General features: G+C 43.0%; 1 pseudogene; it reads left to right on the top strand.

Annotated features, from left to right (window-relative positions):
* The first annotated feature begins 1,185 nt into the window (after window positions 1-1,185).
* On the top strand, window positions 1,186-1,303 carry LOC126337272 (5S ribosomal RNA; annotated as a pseudogene).
* Window positions 1,304-12,140: the final 10,837 nt, after the last annotated feature.

A 12,140-nucleotide genomic window follows, 5' to 3' on the forward strand; every position in this document is an offset into this window, starting at 1 on the left:
CTGAAGGTACAGCAGTAAGGAATACCTCAGTAGGCAGTACAGTTCAAGAGGAATGGACATCTCTAAAAAGGACAGTCACCGAAGTTGGAACGAAAGCCATAGGTACAAAGAAGATAACTCCGAAGAATCCATGGATAACAGAAGAAACACTTCAGCGATGAAAGAAGAAAGTATAAAAATATTCACGGAAATTCAGGAATACAGAAATACACGAAGTAAAGGAAGTGCAGGGAAGCTAAGACGAAATTGTTTCATGAAAAGGTGAAGATATTGAAACAGAAATGATTGTCGTTAAGACGACCGCAGCATACAAGAAAGTCACAATAACCTTCGGTGAAATTAAAAGCGAGAGTGATAAGAGTGCAGCGGGAATTCCAATTTAAATGTAGAGGAGAGAGAGGATAAGTGGAAGGAGTACATTGAAGACCTCTATAAGTGGCAACATTTGTCTGATGTGATAGAAGAAGAAATAGGAGTCGATTTTGAAGAGATGGGCAATGCAGTATTAGAATTAGAATTTAAGAGATCTTTGGAGGACTTAAGATCAAATAAGAGAGGAGGGGTAGATAACACTCCACCTGAATTTCTAAAACCATTGGAGGAAATACCAACCAAATGACTGTTCACGTTGGTGTATAGTATGTGTCTGGCAACTACCCATCTGAACTCGGAAAAATACCATCCACATAATTCCTAAGATAGCAAGAGCTGACAAAAACAATAATAATCGCACAGTTAACTTAACAGCTCAGGCATCCAAGTTGCTCATAAGAATAATATACAGGAGAATGGAAAAGAAAACTGAGGATGTGTTAGATGACGATCAGTTTGGCTTTAGGAAAGGTAAAGGCACCCCAGAAGCTATTCTGAGGTTGCAGTTGATAATCGAAGCTAGACTAAAGATAAATCAAGACACGTTCATAGGATTTAAAGAACTGGAAAAGGCGTTCGAAAACCTGAGAAAACTGGGATAAGCTATAGGATGAGACGGGTAATAAACAGTATGTGCAAGTGCAAAGACGGAACGATAAGAGTGACCACCAAGAACGAAGTAAGACAGTAATGCAGTGTCGCCCCTTCTGTTCAATCTGTACGTCGAAGAAGCAATGATGGAAATATAAAAAAAGTTCAAGAGTGGAATCAAAACTCAAGATGAAAGGATATCAGTGTTGCGATTCGCTGATGGCCTACGGCCTTGCCGTAGTGGTAACACCGGTTCCCGTCAGATCGCCGAAGTTAAGCGCTGTCGGGCTGGGCTAGCACATGGACGGGTGACCATCCGGTCTGCCGAGCGCTGTAGGCAAGTGGGGTGCACTCAGTCCTTGTGAGGCAAACTGAGCAGCTACTTGATTGAGAAGTAGCGGCTCCGGTCTCGTAAACTGACATGCGGCCGGGAGAGCGGTGTGCTGACCACACGCTCATTCTTATCCACATCCATTGACGCCTGTGGGCTGAAAATAACACGGCGGCCGGTCGGTACTGTTGGGCCTTCATGGCATTTTCGGGAGGAGTTCAGTTTTTTAGTTTAGTTTTTTTAGTTTAGTTTTTTTTAGTTTTTTTACTCGCTCATGACATTGCTGTCCTGCGTGAAAGTGAAGAAGAATTACGTGATCTGCTGAATAGAACCAACAGTCAAATGAGTACAGAATATGGATTCAGAGAAAATCGACGAAAGACGAAAGTAATGAGGCGCAGCAGAAATGAGAACAGCGAGAAATTTAACATCAAGATTGATGACCACGAAGTAAAGTAGTTCTGATACCTAGGCAGTAAAATAACCAATGACGGACGGAGCAAGGAGTAGATCAAAAGAAGACTAACACTAGCAAAACGAACATTCCTGGCCGAGAGAAATCTACTGGAATCAAACATAGGTCCTAATTTGAGGAAGAAATTTCCAAGAATGTATATTTGTAGCACAGCGTCGTATGGTAGTGAAACATGGACTGTGGGAAAACTGAAAAAGAAGAGTATCGAAGCATGTGTTGCAACAGACGAAACTTGAAAATAAGGTGGCTTGCTAAAGTCAGGAATGGGAAGGTACTGGGCAGAATCGGAGAGGAAAGGGATGTGTGGGAAAGACTTCAAATGTATTCGCAAATTGCGAATAAGTACAACCATCAACTGTAGAGTGGAATGATGACAATGAAAATTTGTGCCGGGTTATCGAGACAAGCAGGAAATCCGGGTTCGAGTCCTCGTCTGGCACAAATTTTCATTGTCATTGACAATGTTCATATTTTTATTGTCATCATTCCACTCTACAGCTGATGGTTGTCCTTTTCCGCAATTTCGAATACATTTTATGTATTTCATAACGGCTATTTTGCATCGTATTTAGAATAACACAGGCACTGTAATTCGTGGAAAAGAGTGATGATGAGAATCCAGAAGATAATTGAGAACGTAGGCTGCTAGTGATACTTAGAGATGCACGGGAGAGGAGCTCGTGGTGGGCCGCATCAAACCAGTCAGAATGATGACTAAATAAACAAAACACATTTTATAATCTTGATATACTGCGTCTGGTCAATTTCCACGGTCACTAGTGCTGTTTAGTGAGGCAGCCTATCTTAGCAAACAATCTGTGGCCGTTAGGTAACATTAAGTACAATTAGACACGTAAAATAAAATTAACGGCTAAGAATTGAGCACATAGCAATAAAAATAATCTATAAGATAACGAACTGGAGCTATCACGCTGAAATTCAAAGTATCGTCTGCAAATTGAAGAGACAATCATTCCATAAAAAAAGGTTAGAATCATTTCATAAAAGTAAAAAATTATATAGAACAATTAAGGTACGACTTTAAAAATACACACAGCAGTGGCAGATGTAGTGTAACTTAAGTAAAGCTGTACTGCAATCTCTGTTTCTTTTCATAAGCTGAGGATATAAAACATGAGTTTATTATTGAAGGGTATTAAGAGCTGTGGACTTTGGTATTGTTGTCATCCTGCAGCTGTTGTGTTTACTTGTAGTCTTCAAGTTGCAAACGTGGCCATTCTGATCGTAATACACTGTGTCTAGACTGCACAACGTCTGGCCCTCACCTGAAGCTACAAACCGAAACATACAATTTACGTTGGCAGTAGAGAACGGAAAACGAAAGGAAAATGTTTTACTTCTGTGTTGTTTCCCTGGATGGAAAAGTTTCACCGTAATCGATTACGACTCATGTAAGGGGTGCAAGAACTTGGAAGGCTGCTAATAGGCAGCTCGCAGCGGCGGAAAATTGATTTCACACGGGAGGCCACCTTTGCTTCGCCAGGACAGCGTGCGCCAAGCCCAGCTGCGATAGCGGGCGCTCAGACGTGGCGGGTCGGTGTCACACCGTGCTGCAGGAGGCAACAGCGCAGACACGGCAAGGTCACCGACGAGACACGACGCTCTAGGCTGCGCCGTACTCTGTCAGCTCACGTACAGGGAAGTGGAGCAATGTAATATGAACATCCATCTAGCGACCTGTGGGAGAACCAACAAGTCCTGAAGAATGCTACAACGAGACGTAAGTCATGGGATAGCTATATTCACACATTAAAAAAAAAATCATCATGTGTCATTGTTGGCCGGCAGAACCCATCTGGGGAAGTTCGGGAACCGAGTTGCGAGCCTTATTTCAGTAGACACCACATTGGGCGACTCCCGTGCCGGTAATGATAATGAATTGGGGAGGAGGACAACACAACATCCAGTCCACGAGCAAAGATCATTTCCCACCGGAGCGGGAATCCAACCCATGGCCGCTGCATGGTAGGGAAACAAGTTATCAGTCAGATACCCAGACGGACTGAACTTATGTCGAGGCCGTAGTCTCACATATACAAGTTTTAAAAGGTCAGTGCATTGGCGGCGCTGCCATTTGCACTCAGGTGGTTCAAGTGAAAACGTTACCGACGTGACTGTGGCCGCAAGACGGGAGTTAAAAGACTTTGAACGTGGAATGTTAGTTGAAGCTAACCACATTGGAGATTCCATTTCGGAAATCGTTAGGGAATCCAATATTCCTAGATACGCAGAGTCAAGACTCTGCCGAGAATACCAAATTTCAGACATTTTCTCTCACCACAGACAACGCAGTGGCCAACATCCTCACTTACTGACGGAGAGCATCGCCGTTTGCATAGAGTTGTCAGTGCTGACACACAAACAACAACGAGTGAAATAGCTACAAAAACAGTGTTGCACATAAGATGAACGTATCCGTCAGGGCACGCGGTGAAATTTGGCGATAAAAAGCTACGGCAGCAGAAGACCGACGCGAGTGCCTTTGCTAATGTATGACATCACCTGATGCGCCTGTCCTGGGCTCGTGACCATATCAGCTGGACTGTAGACGACTGAAAAACCGTGGCTAGGTCACATGAGTCTCGATTTCAGTTGGTAAGAGCTGATGGTACGGTTCATGCGTGGCGCAGACCCCACGAAGACATGGCTCGAAGTTGTCAACAAGACACTGTGTAAACTGGTGGTGGCTGCATAATAGTGAGGACTACTCTTACAAGGAATAAACTGCGTCATCGGCCCAACTGAACTGACCATTGACTGAGAATGTTTACGTCCGGCTACTCGGAGACCATTTGCAACAACCGAGCGAGGTGGCGCAGTGGTTAGCACACTGGACTCGCATTCGGGAGGACGACGGATCAATCCCGCGTCCGGCCATCCTGATTTAGGTTTTCCGTGATTTCCCTAAATCACTCCAGGCAAATGCCGGGATGATTCCTCTGAAAGGGCACGGCCGACTTCCTTCCCCATCCTTCCCTAATCCGATGAGACCGATGACCTCGCTGTCTGGTCTCCTTCCCCAAACAACCAACCAACCATTTGCATCCATTCAAGGTCTTCATGTTCCTAGACAATGATGTCATGTCAACGGGCCACAGATGACTGCAGCTGGTTTGAAGAACATTTGGATAGAATGATTTGGCTATCCATGGCCCAACAGAAATCCCGTCGAACATTTATGGGACTTAATGGAGAAATCAGATCGTGCACATCCTGCACTGGCGAGGCAATTTCAATTATGGACTGCTACAGAGGCAGTAATACTCAGTATTTATGCAGGGGCTTCCAAAGACTTATTGAGTGCATTCCTCATTGAGCTGCTGCACTACACTGGACAAGAGCAGGTCCGACCCGATTTTGGAAGGAATCCCATGACTTTTGATACTTCACTGTTTGTATGAAAAGGCCGCTCGCAGAACCGTGGTTTGGGAGAGAGGGGAGGGAAGAGGCCTTTTTTCTCGGTTCCTATTTGAACAAAGTACAGGGGGTACTAAGTTTTTGGTCCAGCCCGAGTCAGCGGCCACTTGTACAGCAATTCGAGCACGAATTATTATAGATATATCATGGTGTGTTAAGCAAGGTTTCAAAGAGGAACCGGAGCCGGCGCCGAGGAAAATTGTGCGAACCGATCAATTCCTCTTGCAACAGATTTTAGTTGGTGTGAAATTAGTGCTAATCTACTGTCACCGTTCGTATATCCACCGTTCGCATTTTAAGTGCAAAAACTATTGTCCTCCTTCGGTAAGGCATCCGTAATGCAGTTCTTGTGAGTTATATGGCGACAGAGACGACGTCATCGTAAATTATTACTTTCATCTCACAAGCACACCGCTTTCATGGTATTAGGTAGAGTAGGCAACAGATGACCTAAACATTTGTCCTTGCTCAAATCTAACCCATAACACACGATTTAATACACTTTGATGCCGTATGGATAAGGTTTGCATTACTGTTCAACTGTGTTTCATTAGAGTAAACTGCCTCTTACCCATCCGTTGCTTACCCATTCACTGCGTTTTTCGTAAGCTTTGACATCTCCTATTAATTTTCAAGTCAGGTCAGGGTATTAATGGGTCACATTCAGGTCTCGGAGTGTATTTCAGGGCTTAAACTAGCTTCATCATTTTGTATGGATACTCAACCACAATTTCGAAAGCAGTGGCAACCTAAAGAGTGTGGAGGTACAAGTACTAACCCCAGCAGTTGACTGACGACAATGCTCATTGCTTCATCAGCTAGAAAGAGATAGAAGTACTCACAGGCGATCGAGCTCCCGCTCATAACAGACTATGGGTTAAGGACAAAGTAACTGCTTTAAACACAATGCTGTAGGAGGTCCCACGCACGGAGGTCCTGTCCTACGGCTGTTTACTTGGTATTTCGTGATGACCATACCATTCGAATAGTGAGATGGCTACTGGTTTGCCTGGTTTAAATAAATCTAACAAGAGGTAAGACGAGATGGTGCAGGGGCTAATAAAGACTGACAGAAACGATGAAACTCGTTTGGTATCTACAAAAAAATGGTTCAAATGGCTCTGAGCACTATGGGACTTAACATCTGCGGTCATCAGTCCCCTAGAACTTAGAACTACTTAAACCTAACTAACCTAAGGACATCACACACACCCATGCCCGAGACAGGATTCGGACCTGCGACCGTAGCAGTCGCGCGGCTCCGGACTGAAGCGCCTAGAACCGCTCGGCCACTGCGGCCGGCCTGATATCTACAGCTGCGAGGAGCGTTCAATAAGTAATGCGACGCATTTTTTTATTCTCGGCCAGTGAAACGGTCCTGCAGTCCCCTTTTACTATCATTTCATTTTCTTCCCAATGATACAGAACTCTCTGCATGCGTGAGTGAATGAATGTGAGTGTGTTTCATTTTGCTATACAGTGGTTTAGTCTGCTGCAGACAGAATGGCCAATCCTTGTAGTTTTCAGGTAGACACCTAGGTTTGCTCCCCTTGTGTGAAAGTCACCGGTGTTAGGTTGGTGGCGGAAGCCTCGTCTCTGGGTTTTCCTGGTTACGGGGTCGCGTGGGAGACGTTGGAGTGTGTGAGAGGGTCAGTCTGCTTCCAGCTCGCCGAGGGTCTGAGACGAAGTCTCTTCGAAGAAGGGTGAGTTGACTTAACCACGTGGCGCGTTGTCTCATAGCAAGAGGGGAGCTTTAGGTCTCGCGTTTCATCTTATAAAGACAGATTTGCTGGGTCGCAGCAAGGAATGCAAGGCTTTTGCAGACATTCAGTATGCTCTGGGTTTCGTGGAAATGAAATTCTCCTCCAGCACCCACAGTAAACTTGCGCTAAAAGGTAATCCACATATCAAATTTGAGACGGTTCCGAGCGCTTGAAGGTGCCTCGAAATTTTGATGTGAAGGTAAGTACACAATTAAGTAAAGTGCATTTACATTGAGGAAAATGAGTATTGTAAATTTACAAACTATGCTGTCTAGACGAGCTGCGTGTACACACGCACAAGGCAGTCTCATGTAATCCGTTTTTGTTTATGCCCTGAATAGTAGTGAGAGGGAGCAATACTTGAAATAATTGTATTGTAAATAAAAAATAGTAAATAAATGGATATGCAGTGGTGAGGTTCTCAAACATGTAAGGACTTTGCTCATGAGCGAGATCATGATGAAGGAAGATTGTTATCAAGTGAAGTTAAAAGATGACTAGAAACTGAGTGACTACATTCGAGCAATGAAGATATAGTGAAATGAAAACTGTGGTTTAAGGAAGTTTTGTTTCCATTGTGAAGTAAGAGTTGTTCTGGATTTGCAACAGTGGACGATAAAACAATCCAAAGGCAATGTGAGACATGAAAATAAACATTACACTGGGTTACTTACCGGGACCTAGTAGTAAGGAAAGGGCTATCGACTTCTTCACCAACCTTTCTGCTCTTCTCTAGGTGTGATAGAGTCCGGTGCACGTAAAACCAAGATAACAAAAATCCCCGCAACCCACCCTCGAAACACACGTACGGCTATAAAGTATGCAGCGCCGCTCAACTCTGGTGGATAATAAGACTATTTGCGGCACTGTGTTAGCATACTGGTTGTTGCATTTGCACTCATGTACACACCTGCATTCTTGCCGTCCAACGGACGTAGAGACAACTTGAATTTTAAGACAGAAAACGAACTTACCAAAGACATTTACGGAAGTTCATATTGGGCGAATTTGTAGAGAGAAGAACAGATGCATTCTCACAAAAAACTCGTGAGTTAAACAAAACGAGAAATTTTAGAATATCGAGAATGAAATGATGATGGAATAAAGGAAAACGTAGTAGTTTTTTGTATATGTACGTATATATGTATTCAGTATTAGATGTCATCTAATTTATGTTAAAATATTTGTTTCATGTGAAATATTGTTTAGAAAGAGGTGGACATTCTTCGAAAGTGTTGCGTACCATTGGGTGTCACGGGTACCAAGAAATACATGTTTTGAAGGCCTGTACATGGATGGATGTAACGGCGGTCCAATTACCCCACATATCCCTGACTCATGCTACGACTGCAGCATCGGATATGTTACATGAAGAGAATATATAACTATGTTGGAATCTTGAATTTTTTTATGTTTTCTGTTTCTCGTACCAGTAATGTAAGTGTTCTACTGAAAAACGCTTCCTTTATTGTTTTATTGAAATATGAATGTATGAAATATCTATAAGTTAGAGTGATTTTTTTATGTCTAAAGGCAATATTGTGTGTTACTATAGGTGAAACAGCAGAACGGAAGACCATTTCATATTATTTTAAACAATGATACGTTAATGGGCGAAGTACGAGGTCATCGAACATCAAAGCAACTGCGACAGTAATGAATACCAAGATTTAAGATACCTAATATCACTCTGGCGGCACAATTGAAACACCGAGTGAGGTGGCGCAGTGGTTACCACATTGGACTCGCATTCGGAAGGACGATGATTCAATCCCGTCTCCGGCCATCCTGATTTAGGTTTTCCGTGATTTCCCTACATCGCTTCAGGCAAATGCCGGGACGGTTCATTTGAACTGCACAGACTCCGCCCAAGGGGATGGTGAAACGTTGCAATAAATAACTTCGGAGCCAAGTGGAATATTATGATCTCTGCAGAAAAACAGTAGAATTGTTAAGGTTGATCATGTTTTGTCACATTCAGTTATCTTTACTTTTTTACCGTGAAATAGAGCTAGGGCAGAGGAGAGTATGTCAGTTCATTATTTAATAATAACCATTCAAGGGAATAAATCATTATCCGTAATTATTGTTACAGTCTTTTGACACCTTTTACTGTAGAGAAGGCGAAGGACTTAAGCGCTTCTTCGAGGCAGTAAAAAGAGCTAAGTGGAAACGGACTAATTCCTGGTTGAATTGGACTGTGTCAAAATGGCCGCTTGCGTCGTAGTTAGAAAATTAAGGTAGTAATTCTCACCCCTTTTCAAGCTCCTGCAATCTTTACCATTCCAATTTCACGGCCAAAACATAACAGGAATAATACATTTTCCCATATCAGCTCTTCAGAGAAGTTCTCTGCCTCCTGCATACGGACCTTAAGCGAGACATATATTTTTTTCTATATCGTAAAACTAACCAAAATCATGTAATATGGCACTAGGAAATAATCTCTCTATAATGTAAATCGTTCTGCGTGCTGCGACTAACGAACCAACGATTCCATCGGCAGTCATCCTCAAATTGCGGTCGTATCTGACTTTCAAAATTATTAAATCATTTTTCGCTCGCTAACATTCTATTCCCATCAGCAATCGCAAGTCACACGGAGGGAGATTTTACAACGCACAGGAACGCATTTTCGTGCTCATTTTATGTATGCAAAAATTTCTCTCTGAAGTGACGTTGTCAAGCAGAAATGACTTTTATTTGCTTTAAAAGTTGTCATTGCTTGGGAGCAGTGGAGTTCGCTAATACCTTGTTTGAATAATTTTCTCTGTGCAGATGAGCATCAATTATCCGAATACCGATCAACCTAAACACCAGTTAACCGAGAGAGTCCAATTAGAAAATTTAAATTTGCGAACAATACACTTGCGCTAGCGACCGCTAGTTCTTCAACGATGCAGTTCTTTTTCTCTCCCTCTCAACAATGAGCAATCACATGTTTGACGTCGGATCTCTATAGTTCGATTCACGAATGATTGTCGTTAGCGCAGGTCGACGCGCATACGGGGATAGCATTGTTGCCGGTTCCAAGTGAGAGCTGCTGTAGCACGTACAAGTGCGTTGTGCTTGAAGAAAGCACACCCTGATAATTATGTGTCTCGCTTACATATGGAGAATTTATCGGTTGTCACCAACATCATAAGAACTAATGGAATAAATTTCAGTAAGTAACTGGCTACGATTACATTTAATGCTTGCATTGGCTACCACATTCAAAACAGAGAGCTCAGAACATCACTGAACAATCATTGGCTGCCCGACAATGGGTGACGTAGGTGCGCACAACAATCCTAAACTAGATCGCCATTGTTCACGACTTAATACAGTCGTCACCTCCTAGCGGTGCATGAGACTTCACTTAAAACATCGTGCTGCAGTTGCACCGTTGTCAGTGGCGAATAAACGTAAACGCTCTGTTCTCAATGTTTCTGATCAACTTAAAATAGAAGACCAATTGAAGAACGGCTAATGGATTAAGTTTAGCTAGGGACTATGGAGTTGGGCACACCACAATATCGGAACGCTGATGCCGCTGCAAATTTGTGTCAAAACTGGCTGAAGTGATTACGGATTTGAACATAATGAGCTGGAAAACATTCAAGACAGCGTTGAATGCGATGTTGCTGACTCTGGATATCAGTTACTGTTGGAGTCAGTACTATTGTCATGGAACACCAAGGTCCCTGAGACCACCAGGAAGAGCCTAGCGACAACCGTAATGTAAAAGGATTATCCGTTGAGGTATCTTTTCTCTTAGAGAGGGATATCACATAGTTTGAAAGAGAATGAGTATGATGTTGTGTCGGCCTTCTTTTCGTAAACCGTAGGGCTACTTTAACAGCAAGTGACTACTTTATGTCAGGCATGTACGGTATATGTAACGTATAAAATATCTGCAGTTTTGTGTCTAATAAACGCATCAGTTACTTTCTCGCTTATTGCTCGCATAAAAATGGTTCGTTTTTTACGTAAACGATCGGTTATCCTAAAAATCAGTTATCAAAACACCCTCAGTCCCGAATTGTTTCCGATAGTTGATACTCTACTGTATAACATACTTCTTCCTGTGGCAAAATGCTTGTTAAGTCGTAAACATTGAGCTTAATTTTTACTCGTTGTATTGTATTACTGGACACTACCGTTTTGAAAGAATGGTTGCTTACGATTAAGTTAAGAAAGGGACAAATGCATTGTGAAACTTTTGTTAATGGGCATATTAGCTTACAGAGGTTTTACAACAAATATAATCCATACTGCAGGTTTTAGTACGACTAATACTTTACGTCCAATTGTATAATAGTACTAGAATATTTATGCAAAGTGAACTGACTATGCAGTAAATCGAATACCAAACTCGTCAAAAAAAGTTGCTGCACTTTAATAAACAAAGAGATTCGTAATCTTGGCTTGTACCACAAATGCTTTCCATATACACTACTGGCCATTAAAATTGCTACACCACGAAGATGACGTGCTACAGACGTGAAATTTAGCCGACAGGAAGAAGATGCTATGATATGCAAATGATTAGCTTTTCAGAGCATTCACACAAGGTTGGCGCCGGTGGCGAGACCGACAAGGTGCTGACATGAGGAAAGTTTCCAAACGATTTCTCACACGCAAACGGATCTTGCAGCCACGTCTCGATCCCTGAGTCAACAGATGGGGATGTTTGCAATGACAACAACCATCTGCACGAACAGTTCGGCAATGTTTGTGGCAGCAAGGACTGTCAGCTCGGAAAAAATGGCTACGGTTTCCCTTGACGCTGCATCACAGACAGGAGCACCTGCGATGGTGTACTCAACGACGAACCTGGGTGCACGAATGGCAAAACGTCATTTTTTCGGATGAATATAGGTTCTGTTTATAGCATCATGATGGTCGCATCCGTGTTTGGCGACATGGCAGTGAACGCACATTGGAAGCGTGTATTCGTCATCGCCATACTGGCGGATCAACCGGCGTGATGGTATGAGGTGCCATTGGTCATACGTCTCGGTCACCTGTTGTTCGGACTGACGGCACTTTGAACAGTGGACGTTACATTTAAGATGTGTTACGACCCTTGGCTCTACCCTTCATTCAATCCCTGCGAAACCCTACATTTTAGCAGGATAATGCACGACCACATGTTGCAGGTCCTGTACGGGCCTTTCTGCATACA

This window comes from Schistocerca gregaria, chromosome 2 (assembly GCF_023897955.1).
Source record: "Schistocerca gregaria isolate iqSchGreg1 chromosome 2, iqSchGreg1.2, whole genome shotgun sequence".
NCBI lineage: Eukaryota > Metazoa > Arthropoda > Insecta > Orthoptera > Acrididae > Schistocerca > Schistocerca gregaria.